At 44.2% G+C, this 21622-nt stretch overlaps 1 protein-coding gene and 1 long non-coding RNA gene across 2 annotated transcripts in view; both read left to right on the top strand.

Annotated features, from left to right (window-relative positions):
- The window catches only part of CHN2 (chimerin 2), a 268972-nt gene that overhangs the window by 66359 nt on the left and 180991 nt on the right, over positions 1-21622 (top strand). The gene's annotated exons all lie outside the window — the stretch shown is intronic.
- On the top strand, positions 614-21368 carry LOC116664901. Its single transcript, XR_004321441.1, has 3 exons — positions 614-625; positions 13584-13587; positions 21295-21368. It is a non-coding gene; the product is annotated as an uncharacterized LOC116664901 (long non-coding RNA).

The raw sequence follows: 21622 nt of genomic DNA, 5'->3' as shown, positions 1-21622 counted from the left end.
ATATTATCATTATTATTATTTGACACCTCTGAAACTCAGTTTCCTTATCTGCAAAGTAGATTTTACAAGTTGGTGTGGGGATTAAGTTAGAGAATATATGGTCAAGTGTTAAAGAAAATGTCAAATGACATTAAGAGTAATGCACTGTATTTGGGGGCAAGTGGACAGAACAGTCAATTTTTGAACCTGGGTGTTTCTTCATGTGCAAGACTCCAGTCCTTGAAGAGTAACACGTGATTTTCTGCACGGTTTTGAAAGTAGGGCAGTTAATTTTGATTAAGTGAATATATAATAACAACCAGAGGAGAAACAGCAATATAACCACAACTGTTAATAACAGTTAGTATTTATCTTGCACCAGCACTGAGCTAAGTACTTATATGTAATATATCATCTCAGTCCTCACCACAGCACCTTAAAAGAGGTGTTGTTGTTATTTCCAGTTTGCAGATGAGAAAAGTGAAGTTGATAGTTCACCCAGGGCCATTCAGGCCAAGACTGAGCCCAGGCGGGCTGCTTCCCCAGTCAGTGCCTTTAACCAGCTGGGGGCAAAGCTAGAGGTCCAGGAGGTGGGCGGGATACATCCTGGTGTAAGCTCAGCAGGCCACAGTGTTGTGCTCTGCCGGTGAAAGAATTAGATCTTTTGTTCTTCTTAGATAAAAGATACAATGCTTTATCAGAACTCTTTGGGGAGAAGAGCTGGCTGCTTCTTAGGTGAGTAAATCATTGACCATATGTGACCCAGGGATGGAGCCAAGAATAGATTCTTAATACAGGAAGATGAGATGCAAGTCTCTAAGAGCTCTCCAAGGAGCAGCCAAGTGGGACAGTGTAAGGAGAGTCTGGAACAGGAATCCACAAGCAGTTTCTGAAGGGACTCTGAGACCCTAGAGGAAAGGCACATATGCCAGAGGTAAGTCCCAGGCATGAGGTAGAACCTTCCAGAGCAGAGAGGTGCAGCCCCTTTCTCAGAGGGGCTGGAGGCTCTCCCCTGGAGCATGTCTCAGTCCAACACTATTTGGTGGAACAAGATTATGCCACAGCAAAGCATAACTAGCTTTTTCCGGGGAAGCTGTATAAGTTATTAATTATACAGTAATTATAGAGTGGGAGCTTTAGAGTCAGAGAAACCTGAATTCAAATCTCAGTCCTGCCACTTAAAAGCTAGGTGGCTGTGCTAGCACTTAACTCTCCAAGTCATCATAAGTTGGTTGTAAATAATAAAGAAGAAATTGCATATAAATATAAAAATCACCAAGTACTTTGTAAGCTCCCAATAAATGGAAGCCATTAATATCATTGTTACCATTTTAAATAGATTTTTCCCATTGGCTGGTTCTAGGATTTTCCATGTATGTTGAAGGACTGTCTCTTAATCATGACTTGACCCCTTGTTATTTCTCATCATCACATGCACTGCCTGTTTGGGGGGCAGGGCCCCATGGATAGGGGCCTGGAATGGTGCTAAGCCACCCTTCCTTCTCATGTATTATGTTCAGGATAGCGTTGGCCAGGCTTTTCTGGAACTGGCCACTCAGCTTGATCCTCTTCTACCCCAAGCCTTAAACCAATATGCAGGAAGAGATGGCCGATTGCAAACATCATGTCCCTGGCTCAGCTAATGAAGGTCATTGCTTACCATTTCCTGATTTGATGGGTCTCCAAACCCTGCCGGGGCTCCCAAGAACTCTGGTCATGCCTTTGAGGAGCCACTCATCTTTACACTAGATGGGAGAGGTTACTAACTCCAAACGAGACCCAGGCCTGTCTGTGAAATGCAAGAACCACCCTCCCTGCCTGATGCAGGTCATTTGCTGAGCAAGCAGCTCCAAGAATTTTGCAGCATGCATGCCCTTTACTTGTTAATTGAATGGTTGAGGACAGATGTTGGAGCGTCTCTAGGGGCCAGATAGTCTGCCCTAAAGAGAAATCCTCTATGTATAGCAGACCAAAGCCCTCTTTGTGTTTCCTGGATATGAGTTTGGTGACTGCAGCAGACTGATGGCAAAGCCAGACTGGCACGGTGTCAGGGCAAAGGTGGGCAGGAAGCAGGAGTGTGCAGGGCAGGTATCAGGCACGCATAAAGGCACCACAGCCCCAGTCCAAGCAGCAAGGTTTGGAGTTTGGCATCAGGGTCTCTAACAAGCATTCACCAGGAGCTGCCAGAGCCTTGCAGGGAGATAAATGGCTGGCATCCAGAATGTGAGCTAGGGCCCAAAATAGGGAGCCCCGAGAGCAGGGGGAGATTTGGGCAGAGTTTAGCCATGGGCGTCTCTCAGGCTCTCCTGGACCACCCCCACCCCCACCCCCAACACAGTCATAACACATGCACAGGGCTTGCCCAGCAGCATCTTCAAGATGTTGCTCAGCCTCTGACATGAACATCTCTCTTTGGACACCTCATGTGGCACCCTGAGAATTCCTCCAGCTCCTCCAGCTGCTCTAAGCCAGGATGGAGTCAGCTTCTCAGCTCAACTCTTGTCCATCCCCTATTTTAGCTGCCTTTTATCAATGCATATGCCAGGAATGATGCTAAAAGCTCTACAGGCATTTCCCTTTAATCCTTCCAGTGACTCTGTGAAGTAAGTGTTGTTATTATGCCCATTTTACAGATGGAAAAACTGAGGTGTTGAGGGGTTGAGTTGTCTAGGTTAGACAGCTGGTAAGTCGCAGAGAGAGTATGCAAATTAGACCTTTCTTTCGCCCAAAGCTCAAGCGCCAAACCACCCTTCCCTGTGACTCATTCAACTGACATGGACTCTTATTCTGTGACACATTCAGCTGCTTCTTAGAGTTGCTGTGACAGGCTGGACCAGTGGTTTTCGACCTTGGCTGCACACTGAAATCACCTGGTAAACTTTAAAAAGTACTCATGCCTGGGTCTTGCCACCAGTGATTCTGATTTCAGTTGGTCTGAGGTGCAGCCTGGGTACTTTCTGGACCAAAAGTTGGCAAATTTTTTCTGCGGAGGGCCAAATAGTACATATTTTAGGCTTTGCAGGGCCATATGGTCTCTGTCACAACTACTCAACTCTTCATAGAGCAAAAGCAGGCATAGACAATACATGAACAAATGAATGTGGCTGTGTTCCAGTAAAACTTTATTTACAAAAACAGGTGGCTGGCCAGAATTGGCCCATGAGCCATAATTTGCCAACACTTGATCAAGTCAGGCAGTCTGTTAGTAGATTCTCTCCATCGCCAGGAAGATGAGAATTCATCTTGCTTCTACGGTTCAGGTATCTGTGGTATCTTGGGAGAGCCCCCTCTGCACCCCCATACCCTTCAGTCTACTGCCTTCCTGCAGGCTTGGAGATGTTGGCCCAATCTCTATGATTTATCTATTTTGTCAAGGACCCCACTTCCCTCCAGGTCTGAAATCCTGCCATGAACCATCCCCTGTTTGGCAGGGGTTCCTTTCTGGCTTGCCAGCCCTTCCCCATGAGGAGTTAAAAGTGCCCCCCCCCCCCCGACTTGGCTGGTGACCAGATCCTCTGTGATTAGGAGGATTAGCTGGACCTGCATGTCTGCCACCTGTTTGACAAAAGGGCGGTCCCCGGGTGAGCATGCTTCCCCGTGCCGCCCCTGCACCCTGCACCCCCGCTCCCATCTCCCTCCCGAGCTGTTCCCCAGAGAGGTCAGGCCCCACCTCCTCCTCGCCCAGAGCCCCACTTCCTTCCCTTTCCAGTTGACCTTCCACGTCTGCCCTGTTCTTGTAGCTTGAGTAATAGCATCATTCTCGCCTGAGGAATTCAGTATATCAATTAATTTTCTTTCAAGGAATATTAATATGGTATTCCTGAAATTGTAGGTTGTGATTATTTACAAAGTCAAAAGGGGAACTGAAGAATAAAGCTGCTGAAATGCTTGTGGCGATTGGAATTATGCCCCAGCCCCCTAAAAATAGCACACTTTCCTTATCTTCCCTCATACGTCAACTGTCCTTGGTAATGGGGTGTAGAGATACCACAAAAATGCCAGACTGAAAGAAAACCCTTCATTTAGGTAACACCTAAGATATTAACAGTTCATGTACACAAAGTCTCTTTGTAATTTAGTCGTTTAGACATCTAAATGCATTTGTTCCACAAACATTTATTGAGACCCTAATTTGTTCCATGTGTCAGGGATACAGGCTAAGACTCCCATCTTCATGAGAGAGAAACCATCACATAAACAAATAACTGTATGGCCATATCAGAAGTGCTCTAAGGGCGGCATGTACATAGCTCTTCAAGTGGAGAGGCTGGAGGGGAAACCTGAGGTTACAGGGAAAGTTGCTCCCAGTGAGTGCAAGGTGGGTTGTTGGACTCAAATTCCCCACCAGGAATGGGAGGAAAGGCATTTCTGGGAGAGGCAGGAATGGGATGTGGTTGTGTGACCGGTGTGTGGTTCACGGGGGAATGGAGGGAGTTGAGTCTGGAAGGGGCAAAGGGATGTGTAAACCAGACTAGGGGTTCCAACTTTAATGGGCAGCATGGGCCAAAATAAAGCGTTTAAATAGAGGAAGAATGTGATCCAGTTCCTGTTTTAGAAAGTGCTTCTGGTAGAATTGGAGATTCTGAATTGGGCTGAGGGGTAAGGAAGGAAGCAGGGACCCTATTAGGAGGCTGTTGTTAACATAAAGAAGTTCTCAGCTAAGAACATGGAAGCTAAGATGGGAAGGAGAAGGAAGGTATGATTGCAGTTAGGAGATAGAAGCCATTGGATCATGAAGGTGAGTGAGGAGTTCTTTATAATTAAAGATACAGAAGGAAGAGAGGTGTTTTAGAGGGCTGGGGAAGTTAAGGGGTTGGGTTTGGGGTTGTTGGTTTGAGGAGTCTGAAGAACATAGAGATGGAGTTTCTCATTAGTCTGTGGGTCATGTGGGCTGGAATTCAAGAGGGTGGGTTGGAGGTAAAAATGATGTATAGGTGGTAATTAAATCCATGGCAGTGAGTGAGTTAACCAAAGAGTGTGTGAGAGAGAAGAGAAGGGAAGGGAGGGGAAAGGATGGGAAGATCAAGTCAGGTCTACAGCAGATCCACAAGAGCACCAGCGCTTAAAGACGTGAGCGGAGGAAGCACCAGCAGACAGACCCACTTGATCAGTGATGAATGGGGCAGCGTTGAGGAGAGCGTGGGGGCCTATTTACACTTGGGACTGAACTAAAATGTGCCACTGGATGAACTTCAGTATGTTTTCAGTACCCTGGAAACCTTGTCATTACTCCTGCCATTCAGGATGTAAGACTCCGTTCATTTGTTTCTTCATTAATTGATTGAACAAATACCGAGTACAAGACAGTCTACTCGGTGCTGGGTGTAGATGTGGTTCCTATACTCTGTTGCTAATAGCTTAGCAGAGAAGACAGACATTCAGCAATAAACTTGCAAACATGTTTTCATGAAAACACCTGTCATTGTCAGTTATGTGATCAAAGGCAAGTCTCTTACCTTCCTCAGCCTCAATGTCTTCATTCAATAAAAGTGGAGGATAAGAACCAGAGCAGTCACTAAGGCATACATAGGGCTTATCATTTATGACACCCTTAGACACACATTGTTTAATGCAATACTTAAATTTTGATGCTTTAAAAAATTGTGTATTTTGAATAAGCAATATATTCAGATGGTACAAAACTCATAAATAGATAAATAGTGAAAGTCTCCCTTCCACGCTGCTGTCCCCAGCCCCCAGTTCCTCTTCCCAGAAGACACCAGTGTTCCTGTATTTTCTTGTGTGCTCTTACAAGGATATTCTTTGCATGTATCACCTATCACTGTGTGTGTGTGTGTGCATGTGTGCACATGCATGTGTCTTTCTCTCTTGTGAATGTGGTAACATACTATTCGCTATTCTCCGTCTTGCTTTTCTCACATAACAAAATGTATCTATTATACAGAACAATTTTTACTTAAGTAACCCCCTATTTATGGACTTTTAGGTTGTTACATCAGTTCCCACATGTGCAGGCATATCTGTAGGAAAAATCCCTAGGAATGGGATTACTACATCAAAGAAAATGTGTATTTGTAATTTTGGTGATGCTGAGCAAATTTCTCTATGCCGTGGTTTTACCAAGTTATGCTCATATCAGTAGGGTCTCCCGTAGCTACGAGAATCATGTGAAGTCATGTGTTTAAACACCTTTGTGATCTGAGAATGGGTCTACACTTTTACAGGGTCCTCACCCTTTTCTCTCCCTACACGATAGCTCTTTGGCCTTTTGTCAATGGCATGAAAAACGATGGTTCCACGTAAGGGGCAACTCCTCAGAGCCCTGTCTAGCCATTGCCTCTAAGAGATATTTATCCATGGAGTGTTTTGTTCTTTCCTCCCTGAGGTGCAGATGGCCTTGGGGCCAGTGCTGCGCCCTGGGCATCGGCTCCTGGGACACATCCTGTGTGCTGCCCGTGTGTTAAATATCAGAGGGGTGCTTCCTACATAAGCAGCCCAGAGACAGTCGTGCTGACTCCCAGCGGCATGATAGAACAGGCTAGAATGGGAGCCATGACCTCAGCTGGTTTTCGGCGAACACTGAAGATGTAACTGATAATGCGTGTCAGCTCATTTGTCCATACAGGCCGTCTGCGCTGAACTGTGTTTACTACCACTGGTTCTTCTGTTTGTTTTGAAAACTCTATTTCGCGTTGGAATTAGATATCAGGGAGAAGGAAGGACACTAATTAAGTAGATCCACGTTAGTCTCTTACTGAGACAGCTCCTCAGCTTGGTTTAACAGCTTGTAACTGAGACATCGCCTCAATTCAAAGCAAGAAATTTCCACCCAGTACCTACTAGGTGCTGGGCACAGGGCTGCAATGTTCTGTATTTTGAAATGCTGCTGACGGCCGCATTTGTGTTGGCTGTTTGCGTTGACTTTGGCAGACTGGAGTTGCTCTGCCTTTCCCCTTGGCTAGCCTCTCATTATAGTTTTAATTGGCAAACTAGTTGCCAACCAGGGCTGATTCCCTTAGCGTAATAGAAGAGTTCCTGAAACTTATTTTTGAAAATGAATTGTTATCAAATGAATCATATTTTAACCGTACTGGGGGCTTTTGCTATTAAAAGGAAATTCTGATGCTCAATTGTTTTGAAAGGTGAAACATTATTTTCTGATTTATCTGTTTAGTAAAGGAGAAAATTTAACCTAACAGGAAAATAGGTCAAAATGTAATAACTTCAGGAATCAGAAACAATGGCAAACAAACAAAAAAAATTTTTTAGAGAACTGATGAGTAGTGAATACTAACAAAAAGGATCACATGACAGAATGTTAGCTGATTTGAAGGAAAGACATAGTCTTATTTGCTGGACTATTAATACCAAATTTTGTCAGTGTAAAAAATGAGAATAATGAGAGAAGCAACAGAGAGAGAAGAAAAAGACCGAAGGAAAAAACCCACACACACAGAGAAGAGGAAGAATAACAGCAGGTGGTGGACAGCCAAAGTGGCAGAGGAAATGAAAGCCAAAGAGTGAGCGTGGCAGCAGAGGGGAGAGCTGGCCCGTAGGAGAGAAAACAGAAGCCACCTCTCCGTGAAGCTGCGGCTCTGACCCACTTTAGCAGCTCCTGCCTGAGAGCACACTGACCACAGGATGCCTGACCATCCCTAAGGATACCATGGATTCCTGCACAGCAGTACGTTGTAACTTACCCTGGGTGAACCTGCAGCCACGTTACTGTTCTCAGTGCCTCACGTATGAACTCCTTTAACCCTCCAAGCAACCCCTTGAGGAGTCATCGTCCCCACTTTCTAGATGAAGTAACTGTGTCACAGAGAGACGGAACCCCTCTTCCAAGGTCGGAAGCCACGTGTGGAAAAGCCACCTGGGATTGGCAGAATTCTGTGGTGGCCCCCAAGATTCCCGTCCCACCCCTGCCTAGCGCACATACCCTGGAGAATCCTCTCCCTTCAGTGTGGATGGCATTTGTAAAGGTGATGGCACTTTACTGTCTTGAACAGGTTACATTATATAGCTAGGAGGAAGGGATCTTTGAAGACATAAATAAGGTCTTTCGTAAGTTGATCTTGAATTAATCAAGAGGGAGATGTTGCTAGGTGGGTCTGACTTAATCAGGCAAGACCTTTATAAGAGGGTGAGGGCTTTTCCTGGAGAGAGAGAATTAAAGCAAGAAAGTCTTCTGATGACCTCGAAGAAGCACACAGCCATGCTGTAAAAGCCTATGGAGGGAGCCACATGGCAAGAACCAGAGAGTGGCCTCAGGAGCTGAGAGTGGTCCCCTGCCAGCAGCTACAAAGGGAGTGAGGAGCTCAGCCATCCACCTAAGGGAAATGAGTTCTGCCAGTTTGGAAGAAGACCCTGAGCTCAAGAAAGGAACACAGTCCAGCTAATACCTCGGTTTCAGTCTTGTGAGGCCCTAAGCAGAGGACTCAAGTTAAGCCCTCCTGGACTTCTATCCTGCAGAGACTTTGAGCTGATAAGTTCAAGTTGTTTGAAACACTGAGTTTGTGTTCATTTGTTACACAGCAATAAGAAAATGAATGCCCTGGGATTTGAACCTCATGATTCTGGCTGCAGAACTCACCCATACCCCCACACTCTAGTCTTAGGAAAAGTCATATCTCAAAAATCACTAATTCCCAAAACTTCAGAGTTGAACACGGGCCTTTGAGATCATCCAGTCCTGGGGCTTAATATGACCTTTCCTTCACATTAGAAGCCCATTATGTGAACAGGTCAGGAGAACTACTCTGCTTAAAATGGGGTGTGGGAGACCTCATGCTCTCAGCTGCTTCTGTCTACTTTTCCTGAGACACCTCTGAGGAACACAGTTTGAGAACCAGTGGTCTGATCCAACAAGCCACCTGACCTTTCTGTTTCCCTTGACGACATCTTCATCATCTTCTGGCTTTTGTTTGAATGCTTCCCTAAACATTTTTTCCCATCTAGGGACCATTCCTTTGGAAAGTTTTCTTTCTGTTGCATTAAAACCTGTCATTGGTCTGTAATTCCAACCATTGGTCAGGGTGCAGCCACAGGTGATGCACAGAACGAATGGAAGCCTTCTTTCTCAAGACAGTTTATTATATCATTAACGACAGCTCTCATGTTTCACATAAGCCTTCTTTTTGCCAGGCAAAACATCTCCACGCCCTTCTAGGTATCTCCAGTTCCTTCACCATAATGGTCACTTGTCTCCAACTGAACCTTGGTTGGTCTCTGTTTCTCTTACATTAAAATCAGGAGCTAAGCACAGAACTCCTGGTGTGGTGTGCTTCACATGAACTACAGCAAGCCTCACACGAGCCACAGTTAGATGCTCGGTTTCCCCCAGGTCAGCACCAGACCACATTAGCTTTGTGGCAACCCCAGTGCAGAGTTGACTCATACCGCATGTCGAGTCAACCAAAACTCCTTTTTCACACATGTGGCTGCAAAGGTATGTCTCCACAATAATGGACTTGCGTGTGTTTATTTTCACCCAAACACGGGCTTAATGTTCATCACTGTTCTGTTTCATCAGGGGTCTGATGTATGTCTTGCTTGATCCTTATGAGGTCATCCAACAATATTGCTCTTCTTCCCAGCATCACCTCAACTCTCAGTTTGATCAGTATACCAAATATCCTCACTGGGGTTACTGACAGAATTTTGGAACTGGACAGAGTTGAGGTCATAGCCCTCTGGCATCATATTGATGGCCTAGTCCCAGTGTTCAGGTCTTTCAGTTACCAGTCCAACTAATTGTATCACCTACTGGCAGTCATCCAACTCATAAAGGTGCCCTCAGAAATGTAATGAAATATTTGCTGGAGTCCAGCTACAGAGTGTTGGGTCTAGTTCTCTGACCTCCCAAGCCAGGAGGTCACAATAGCTCCTAGTGAGCACTCACAAACCCTCTGTAGCATCTTTTCCAGGTGGTACATCATACCCACCCTTCTGGAGTTTGGTCCTTCTGAGGTAACCATTTCCTCCCACCACTCTGTTCTCTCTCATCTTATTTGTTTCCACTCAGACTCACATGGGGAAAGATAAAGACTGCTTAGAGGATAACAGTGGATCTTGGGGTGCCTAAAAGATTGTGGTAGGACTCATCTTTATTTCAGAGGAGGCAATCTTAAGTATTTTATCCTAAGAAGTAGGGTAGGGGCTCTGGTATGACAACAGGGCAAGCTGGGAGGTGTGCAGTTGAAGGCAAGGTCTACACGTGGGGATGGGGTGATGAGGGAGACGAGGGATAAGGGGAGTGTAGTTCTGTGGTTTCCACAGGGCGGAGGGAAGTGCAGATGTCTTCTGTGGCATCGCCTCTTCTCTATCGGCCATGCCGTACATAAAAGGGCAAGGTCAGAAGCAGACCAGCCTGGTAAAGTGGTCCTTGGAGGCACTGGGAACAGCCACTGCTCCATGTGGGATCTTGGGATGGATGATTTCTGATATCCACCCTAAAGTGAAAATTCTCTGATTTCACAGTTCATTGAGGAATCAGAAAACTGATGTGAATGGGCTTGGTAGAGGTAGTCCATGATTATAAAATTTATCACGATTGTCCTATCTTAATTCATTTTTTTCATACATCTTAATCCTTTAAAAAAAAAAGAAAGCTGCCACAGGTCATCTAGGATGCCTATAATACCTGAAGACTTAGAGCTTCTATTGGATAATTGAAAAAGAAATATTTTAATTATTGTGGTGAAATTTTACAATGTAATGTTCACCTATTGTTTTTACCACCCAGTATTTCAGTCACATTTCTGATAGTCACCTCCTTTTATTTCTATCTATATGTTTCCTGTGGAGTTGATTCCACATTGTGCTCAGGGGGGATATGCAACCCAGGTTTGTTTGGCAAATCAGAACATTAATATTCTCCCATGTTTGGCTCAAGTCAATAAGATGCAGGGAGACTTCTCTTGGAACTTTTGGAAAAGAAACCCTTGATTTTTTTCACTGGGCTTGGAGTTGTCAGGTTTTGAGGCTCGAGCTATTTCAGCTATCTGCTTCCGGGAGGGGAGCATCTCAAAGAGAATGGACCCGCAGAGGAGGTGGATTTGAAAGATGGAACAAAACTGGATTGTGATGGTGTGCAGAGGCACTGGTTAAAATCTAGACTCTGAAGTCAGATTGTTTGGGTTTGAACTGCTCTGTCATTTACTATCAGGGTCACTCAGGGCAAGTTAGTCTCCAGGCCTCTGTTTCCTTATCCATAAAAATGGGAATCATTATAACATCTACTCACAGTACTGAGAACAGTACCCTGTAGTCGGTATGGACCATGTAGTTGTTTGTCACCATTTAAGCTCTGTGTCCAGCCATGCCTGATATGAGACCACCTTATTGGATTTTCAGTTCTAATAACAATGTATTCTCTTACTGCATTAACCAATTTGGGGTGTTTTTTGGTCCGTTAACCCAAAGAGTTATAACTAGTAGATCCAGTGAAATCAAATTCTTATTTTAAGTTTTGTCTTCCTTAATGAGACTAAGAAAAAAATAGCAAAGTCAGATATTCCTTTCCTGGTGGTTATCCAGTGGTGAGTATGATCTTGGAACAGCCTCATTCTTTCTTCTTCCCATCTTCTTGATAGGATTTGTCTGAAATTTACTTTTCACAATTTCTGTTCAAAATTTTGGGTGTTATGATTATCTAAAGAAAACTCCAGGCATTGTCATCAGATTTTTACGGCAAGCATGTGCTTTACCTTCTTTAGCCCCAATTCATGAAATACTTTTAAATGCTGATATAATAGAATACACTGAATGGGGAAGAGTGCACTTGGCTGGGGCTATGGATAGGAGGGAAGGGGGAACAAATCAGAGAACCTGGGAATCGAACCTTGGCCTCAGCAACTACCTGGCTCTGTGGTCTTGGACAAGTCATTCTTCCCGGTTTCCTGGTCTATAAAGCAGGCAAGGCGATACCTGAGGTTCCTTCCTTATTTTATTTTATTTTATTTTATTTTATTTTATTTTATTTTATTTTATTTATTAATTTTTTTCTTAGTGGAGGTACTTGGGATGAAATCCTGGACCTTGTGCATGCTAAGCATGCCCTCTACCACTGAGCTGTACCCCGACCCCTTCCCTCCTTATTGACTTAGAAATGTATGGCGACATTCTTAACCTCTTAAATAATATATTTAATTTTCTATGTGGTTGAAATGATGAAAAGAAAAAGAGAAAAATAATAAATCTTAATGAGACCCGTCTGTATTTTGTGATTCCCTCAGAGTTGGTTATATGTATTTTAAGGTTTATCCATCTGAATCTGAGGGGTTTTGTTTTGTCTTGTTTTTTTTTTTTCTTCCCTATTTTTTTCTCTCTAAAAGTCCATGTGGTCTTGTCCCTGAGTCCTCACCGTCCTTAGTAATCAACAAGGGTCTATGCCATTTAGGCTGAGAATTGCAGCCGAGGCCCTGGGCCTCTTGTCAGCTTTAATTAGCAGGCAGCACACAGGGAGGGACAATAAAGAACAGGGGAGCAAACAAATAGTAAACTAGAGAAAAATGGAGACAAAGACATGGAGACAAAGAGAATGAATAGACTTAGCTTGGGGGAACCGGGGAGAGGGAAGCCAGAACCGTGTTGCCATTCTTCCTCTTTCTTAGCCTGTAAAGCCGGGCCTGACGTGTAGTAGGCACTCGGTGGATGTTTGTGGAGCGAGGAGGTGAGTGATGAATAGCTGTGCGCATTTGGCTGTGTGTGGACACGCCAGCTCCTGCCAACATAACTAGCCTAGGGACAGCGGAGGAAGGAAACAACAAAGGAAGACTCAGGATACCGATGTACCAATGCAAAACACATTTCCCACCTCCCACCGCAAAAGGGAGAATATCGGAGGCGCTGAATGAGGAACAATGAAACATTTGACAAAGCTCATAAGCGGCCAACTATTCCGAACGAATGCATTTGTTTTTGAAATGTGGTGCTTATTTGCAAGGAAGTATTCATTTCATGCCTCACTATTTGGCTTTTAGGTTGGACTTAATTTAAAAAGCTGTAGCATCTTTGAGTCCAATTTCCTCTTTTCACATAGCATCTGTCCCTGACAGCTTGTGTGAGGCTTGGCCACTTGTTGAGGCCGAGGCTAGAGGAGGAAATGGCAGGGGAGAGGCGAAGTGGACAGACGCCTCTTGTTGGAGGTGGCACGCTCTGAGTCTGCTCGGCCCAGTCACGTGCTTCAGTGGCTTTTTGGTTTAAGCAAGGCAACAGATGTCTCCGAGAGGGGGGTGCTGGCAGCCTCACAAAGGCCAGCATGAGTGAGGGTAGGCATGAGTGCGCTGCCGGGCGAGCATGGCACACAGGCTTGTGCCCTCTGCTCAGAACTGAAAAACAGGCCAAAATCAGATGAGAGCAAATTCTAGAATTGAACAGAGGGTGATGGCAGACAGAAATACTTATTTGGAATAAGCACCATCCAAAGGGGGAAAAGCTGACCATTTCCAGAGGAAACTATGCCCTCATGCTTTCTATATGCAAATAGATGGCACAGAAGATAAAAGTCAATACTGGGCTTGGCATTCCTTGGATGTTGCCCTGTTTTGCTTTGCAAAGCACAGCTACCCATTGATGCATTTACCTGGAGGTTTGCTTTTCAGTGTGAACCAAGAGACAGAACTGAAGCTTTTTCCCCTTAGATCTGTCATTCTCATTTATCGGGACAAGCCTATCAGTAAATCCAAACAAACCTGTATCTCATTTCGGAACAAGTAATTGAGTTTGTCTTAAGCAAGCTCTTACAGATAGAGCGTGCACTTAATCCACTTTCTGTTTGATGTTTTTAGTGTTGCTTTTAAAGCAGTTTGTTTGAAGTTCAAGGTATTAGAATTTAGTTCTTTGGGGACTTCACGCTTAATTTAAAGGAGTCTTTGGAAATTGCTTGGGCCTTCTATTGAGTCTTGGCCCTGAAATTAGCTGGAATTTCCCTAAGTGTGCTATGCTGTTTTATAGCACAAGGCCCATTTGAACAAGTATGTGTTGGGCTCTTGCTCTCTTTCTAGGGCTTTGCTTGTCTCCCCTGTGTGCCCCCTACCATCTATCCCCCAGAGATGTTCTGGCTGCATTTTTGCTGCTGGAAAATCTCTGTTGCTTTGATGCAAAGGCAGCCAACATGATGACACATCCCACTCGAAGCTTATGGCGAAAGCCTTGTTCTTTGTGGTTCTGTGGGTGTTTGGATCTCTGCTGCTCTACCCATTTCCTTGCACTTGGTGCCTGAAGAATACAGGTGGCCTGATTGCTGAGCCGGTTGTCACAGATCCATGGAAGAAGGCCATGTCTGAGCCGCATTAGGGCTTAAGCACCAACATAACCACATGTCTACGAAGCAAACAAGGTCAGGAGCCACTGGGGTGCCTTTGGCCAAGCAGTCTTCTTGTGAGACTGGAGTGTCCCCATGGATAATGTTTAGTCATATTTACTGACAGTTTTCCAATTACACAAGTAATAAAGAGATACTTACGGAAAAATTAGTACAAAGCACAGATGAGCAAAACAGACAACTTCCCTGAAAATCCTACATGTAGAAATAATAACACAAACTCTTTTGCTGTTTAGGCTTCTCATTTCCTTGCATATGAATATACATGTAAATATATGTTTTCTTTTAACAAAAGTGTGGTCAGACCATTCATATTAATTTTATTTCAAAATCCACCATGAACTTATTTCCACATCTTTAAGGACTTGAAATCATTTTTAGTGGCTCTGCTAGTTTAACTAAATGGGTGGTACTTATGTTTTTTTAACCCATTTTTAGACATTAAGGTTAGCTGCAGTTTTTCTTTCTAATAAACCATGCAGTGATGAACATCCTTGCAGGTAAATCTTTTTGCATCTTTTATTGTCTCTTTAGTATTAAATTCTAGAAGTTCGTCAAAAAACCACCATGATTCTTACAGGAATCTATCTTATATGCCCTTTAGGGTAGCACAGAACATCTCGGTGACAAAAGTTAATGCTTCTCCAAAAAAAACCTGAGCTAGGGAAAGAGGAGGAAGGGACTTTTTCTCTTTACTCTCTGGGAAGTTTTATGCGTATTATTTCCTGTTATAAATTTGAAGGGAAGCACTGGGCTCCTCATATATTTCGGTTGTTCCAAGCCCTAAATATTAGCTAAAATATGTTTTAAATGGACCTCATGAATGACCAGGAGTGGACATTTTTTATAATGGTACTTTGACCTTGCCATGCAAATTTGCATGTCCCAGCTTTATCTGTAAGAATGAACGTCTGTAACTGTAGTTATGGGCGGCGGAGGAGGGAGAGAAAGGGCGGTCTTCCTAGTTCTTTTATGTGTTGTGCAGAGATGCACGTTTTTGATACGCTGTGGAGAGTTACTGTAAAATGCAGACTGATAGTGCTTCAGTGGAGAGAAAATACTTAGTGATGATGGAGTGCTTTGAGCAACTTCTCAATCCATTTGTCAAAAGAGCTTATAATGGAACTCTCGTTTCAAGGGAGGTCAAACACTAATAAATATTGAGAAAAGAAAGTTAAAAGGGCATCAAGTTAATATTTTACTATCCATTCTTTGATCTTGGAAAGCTTGAAATATTTTTCCACACTAATTCTGTGATTTATTGATCCATTGCTGACAATTGGCTTATTGGAACAGACACAGATGCCTTGCTTTTAACTACAGCTGCAATTTCTATAATGCTTTACAACGCCAGTGGATTTTTATGTATTCACTGGCGTCACTTATTGATATTGCCACAGCTCTGGAATAGTTTTGCTAGCTAAAAACTGGATTGATGTCAGTAAAAGCAGCTGAAATGTTACTGATTTTTGGTTTAAATGCTGTAATAACATCTCTTGGTTTCGTTGTATTGGTTTGGGAGGAAAACAAAGCACCCAGTGTACTTCACGGACTCTTCTCTACTTACCTGTATTCAAATACATTCAGAATCTGATTGCTACCCCACGTCCACTGCTACCACTTTGGTCTATCAAAAAAAACCCCACAAATAGCTCAGATCATGTTGCAGCCCCTTCTCACTTGGCATCACACCTCAGCTCCTACAGGATGGGGCCTCTCCGACCACACGTCCCCTGTCTGTTCCATTGAGAAGATGACAGAGCTGTGGGGAGGGAGCTGCGTGAGCTCCTGGCGCACGTCTGCATCCAAACCTTGGTGCTGGATTCTCTGCCTTCTCTTTTTTCCAGATCAGGAGTTGTTCCTGCTGCTGCCTAAGCTAGCCTCGTGCCCTCGTGCCCTAGGTCCTCCCCTCTCCCACCCATTCCCCCTGCTCATTTTGACCAGTCCCCTTCTTTCTCTAGCATCACCAGTCCTTCCCTCCACTGGATCCATTCCTAACAGCATACTCACAGGCTGTTATTTCTCTCATTTAAAAAACAGGACAAAACAAAATGATCAACCAATCAAACAAAAACAACTTTTTTTTCTTTCTTTCTTTTACTCCTCCCTCAGCTTTATTGAGATATAATGGACAAATAACACTGTGTAAGTTTTAGGCATACAACGTAATGATTGGCTATGCATGTATGTTGTGAATAGATGACCACAAAAAAACCTTAGTGGACACGTCTTTCACCTCACATAGTTACCTTTATGTGTGTGGGGGGAGAACATTTAAGGTCTACTCTCTTAGCAAATATCAAGTATACAGTATAGTATTATAACTGTAGTCACCATGCTGTACATGTTTCTATGAGTTTGACTTTTTTAGATCCCACATGTAAATGAGATCACATAGTATTTTTATTTCTCTGACTGACTTCTTTCACTTCACATAACTCCTTCAGGTTTCATCCATGTTGGTGAGAGTGGCAGGATTTCCTTTTTATGGGTGAATAATATTCCATCATATAACTTGCATATTCTTTATTCATTCATCCCTTAAGGCACACTTCAGTTGTTTCCATACCTTGGCTGTTGTGAATAATATTGTGATGAACATGGGAGTACAGACATCTTCTCTTCAAGATAGTGATGTCATTTCTTTCAGAAATATACTCAGAAGTAGGATTGTTGGATCATATGATGGTTCTATTTATAACTTTCTGAGGAACCTCCATATCGTTTTCCACAGTGGCTGCACCAATTGACATTCCCACGAACAGTGCACAATGGGTCCCTTTTCTCCACATCCTCCCCAACACTTGTTCTCTGGTCTATTTTATAATAGCCATTCTGACAGATGTGAGGTGATATCTCACTTGGTTTTGATTTGCATTTCCCTGGTGATCAGTGATGCTGAGCACCTTTCTTGTGCCTGTTGGCCATTTGCATGTCTTCTTTGGAAAAATGTCTATTCAGGTCTTTTGCTTATATTTAAATCAGATTATTTGCCTTTTTGCTATTGAGTTGTATAAGTTCTTTATTTAAAAAAAAAAAAAAAAACAATGTTTCTTCACAGCATTTCCTCCTCCAATAACCACTCCATTTCTCTACCCTTTTCAGTACTGCTTTGTTGTCCATTCTTTTCCTCCCACTCTTCTTTGAATTCCCTGTGGTTGCGCCTTTGCCCCCTTCCCTCCTCCTAAGTCCTTCTAGTCAGGGCCGCCCACAGCGTCCACAGCATTAACTTCAAGAGTCCATGCTCAGTCCTTACTTGCCCTCTCAGCCACATTTCCTAACACTGACCACTCACTTCCTCCACCGCGAAATGCTTTTCTTCTCCTTGCTCCCACGATCCACACTCTGCTAATTGTCTTCCTGCTCCAGACTGCTGATGGCTCTTACTCCTCTGTCCTTACATCTTACTGTGCTTGCCTTCCCTCACTCAGCTCCAGGCACCCTGGCCACCTTGTGTTCTGCAAGGCCGAGCTGGATTCCTCAACCACGTCTGGTGCATTTCAGGGCCTTTGCACTTGCTGTTCCTTCTGCCACAATGCTCTGCTCTTGGAGATCTGCATGAGTCTCCACCCCTCCCTCCCTTCAAGTATTGGCTCAGATGTCACCGGCACTACCTATGTCCTTTCCCTGCCCCTTTTCTCCATAGCACATCTCATCACCTGGCTTACTATTTTTTGTATTTCTTTCATTTATTGTCAGTCTCCACCCACTGGACTGTAAGCTTCACTGGGGGGCTGATGGTCTGTTATGTTCTCTGCCATATTCCCAGTGCCTGGGACGCTGCTCGGTGCATGATAGGTGCTCAGTAAATATTTGTTCAATGAATGGAGGAAGGAATGAATGATGAATGTTCTTGATATAGTCATTAATACACTTGGAGAAATACTTCCATAGAACCACTTGAGTCTCATACCTTAATAGGAGATTCAGGTGACCAGTTTTCTTAGAGTTTTACGGCTTGGGAAAGACATGAGAGGTGGAATACCTTTCTTATTTTGCCAGGCTTTCTGTATACATAGAAACACTTCCTCAGAACTCTAAATACCAAGTATAATCCTTAGAGTCTGTCTTGTAAGCACAAGAAGGCACCATTTGGGGACCAAACTGAATGACAGGGGCAGAATCAGAGAGAAGCAGTTGAGTGCTTGCCTTAATGCGGCTCGTTTTGCTTCAGAAGCATTGTAAGTGCAGGTTGAGAGACTGCTGAGAACGTGGCGGATGTCGCCTGCCTGTCTTTGGTGCCTCCTTCCCAGGTTGGGTCCTCACAGGTCAGTTCCTCTTCCCCACGCATATCACCACATAGCACAAGTCTTGTACTATCCCCACTCCCTGCCTTTTCTCAAGTTTTTTTTTTTTTTCTTTCTTCAAAAATCCCTTCTTCTCTGTTTCTGCTTGCTGAGGTTCCATTCCTGCCCAGGCCAGCACAAATGCAGGCTTGTCTGCGAAGCCTTTCCAGATCCTTAGCTGTCAGCATGGATGCCCTCTGTGGACTGTGCTCCTTAGAACAGCAAGCTGCAGTGTGCCTCAGTTTTTCTGTGAACACACACAGACACCCAGACACACACAGAGACACACACATACGCACACACAGAGGCACAACACACACACAAAAACAGATACACACACCAAATTTAAGCACACTGAGGGCAGGGATTGTATATTACTTTTCAACACACAGAAAATGCCCTGGACAATGAAGGCACCCAGTATATTTGGAATTGTGGTAAAATGGACACCAATCCTTTCTGGATAGATAAAAGGCCATTCTTGTAAATTCCCCTCTTACTAGTTATTGTCCTTTTCCTTCCGTTTTGCATCCACTTGGACACTCTGAAGAGAAGCCACTTGTGCACCACACTCACCCTCCTACTTAACCGGGGTGTGACTGCCCTCCCCGCCCAGCGCTGCGTGCTTGCCTGGGGGATGTGTCTGCAGACAGAGGCCGATGAAGGTCATCCTATTCTGGTTTGGCAAAGGAGGAAAAATGATTAAGCAACTTACATAAATGTGTCCTGCAAGGCCCAGCTGGATTTCCACCTCAGCTTTTCTAAAATGCTAGTCTTGGGCTCTAAGCATGATGTGCGCCTACAGCAGGCCAGTTCTTTATCAGAAGTGACACAAGTGCAAATCTCAGGAGTCCAGAAAAAAAAGGTGGGACCATGCATGGTTAGTGAGGGTTACCGAGGCTTCCCTTACCAGTGTTTTCACCTGGTGGCACCAATGAATCCCAGTGATTCTTGGCCATTGAGCCTACTCACTTGCCTCTTTTCATATTTGTGAGTAAGACCAGGAGGAGGGGGCACCTGAGAAGCAGATTACTGACTAGTGCAGATCCGGCCTCAGTAGCTCTGCCTTTGCCAGCAGAGAGGATTAGGCAAATTAGCAAAGGGCCTCGAGCCAGCAGGGTCTCGTGGGAGCCTCACTGATGTCTGAGACGTTGGGCATTGGGTCCCAGAGGAGGGAAAGTCAGCATGATCTTGGCTGGGCTGTCTATGGGCACCACGTGCTGGAACTCATCCATGTTAAAGAAACACGTGCTGGCACTGAGAAGCCCGCAGCTAGGACTACTCCGAAAAAAGGGAAAGGTCTGTTCATATTTTATCACCTTTAAAAACAAATCTAGTTATAGCAAATGTGTTTTATTAAGTATAGGCGAAAATGCTCTATTTGTAAGGGTCCCTGACGATATTGGGTAGATAACTTGTATTTCCCCGAGTGCCATGAAGTAAAACAACAGACAGCTGCTGGACACTCCAGATGGCATGCAAGGTGCTTCCAAGAGAAGATTGCCCAACGGACTCAAGCTCTGGCCTGCAGGTATATGCATGCTACAGGGCTGGGTTCCTCTCCATTGTTTACTTATTATTAAGAAGGTTTCTCTCTAATGACTTATGTGTGCTCCATTAAAAACTGAGTGACAAAAGAGATGAAGTGGTCTAAATCTACCAAGCAGTCCAAATGGAAGCCAGAGAGTTAATGAACTTTTTATGAATTGCTTTGCAGGGGTGGAGAGTAACTTATAACAGGTAAATGCTCCTTGGGATCCTTGGCCACTAGCCTGACTTTGTGCATCAAGTTGACCTGTATGACAGGATCCTAACTGGAGATTTGCTCTCGGGAGCAAGGCAGATCCCGGAAGCACCCCATTAATGGCTCCTCTGGATCAGGAAGGGGAGTCTGTCCTGGAGAACATTACTCGTAGTGATCTACGGTGGTTTCTGTTGTCATGAGAGTACACACTCACTCTTTCATTTCACCTGAAGTCTTGTTTCTCCTGGGTGTTTGTGGCCATCCACTTAAATCAAGACATTCCTGAACTCATAGGTAGTGCTGTCTGGAGACCACAGCAAAGGGCCCACAGTCAGGTTGAGCTTCATTTCTCTGAATACTTCATGTTTTTCCAGCACTTTCAGAAATTCCTGTTCACCTGCTGCAGCCACACGGGTTTTCCCCCTTGCTGGCAATTTGCTTCATTTTGCTCACATTTGTCCAATAAGGATGGACATGTCACCTTTTTCAGAGGTCTTGAGATGAAAGATAATAGACCTGGAAAGCACAACATGTATTTAATGTACTATTTTGTTGTTATTGCATGTAACTCAAAACTCTGACTTTTTATAAGAGTAATACAATTATGAAGCGAGGTTACTGATACTGCTTGATATCCCATGATAAAATTTTCATTGAGCTGACTAGGTAGGAGGCACAGGGGACCGAGCTATAAACACAAATAACTGACGCATGGCAAAGAAAATTACAAGCCTTTTAATAGACAAGTGAAAAACTCTCCATGAGAGTACAGATGAGAGCCTGAGTGTCCAAGAAAGAGAAACAGAGAAGACAGAAAAAAATAGCATGGCATGAAGACTTGGAGGCATGGAACTCAGAGCAGGGTCCAGCAAGAGTAGAAGTGAGGGCACAGGAGGGACAAGAGCACAAGTTAGATGGGGGTCAGATTATGGAAGGTCTTGCATGTTCAGCTGGGGAGTGTGGACTTCAGCGCAGAGGCAATGGTAAGCAGCGATGAGAGAGGCTGGAAGCAATACACCAAACAGAAATTGATGATGTTTTGAACTAGGACATTTCAGAGAAAATAGAGAGGAGGCTGAAGCGAGAAATACCCTAAATGGAGGAGAGACTGGAATTGGCCATTAGTGAACTAGGAGAAACAAAGGTGAGCTAGTGGGAGGAGGTTGGGAGAGGGGTCAGGCAGTTTGTTAGGGCATGAAGTGTCTCCCTGGGACTTAAACACTGGCTTCCGAATGGACGATCTCAGGAAAATATTGCCCTTTTACATTCTTTCTCAATTTTGTGTGTTGCTATTTTCTACCTTTAAGTAAGCTCAAAATAGCCAAA

The sequence above is a fragment of the Camelus ferus genome, chromosome 7, assembly GCF_009834535.1.
Source record: "Camelus ferus isolate YT-003-E chromosome 7, BCGSAC_Cfer_1.0, whole genome shotgun sequence".
Taxonomy (NCBI): domain Eukaryota; kingdom Metazoa; phylum Chordata; class Mammalia; order Artiodactyla; family Camelidae; genus Camelus; species Camelus ferus.
Note: the sequence above shows the minus strand (reverse complement) of the source record. Positions and strands in the feature narration are given on the sequence as shown.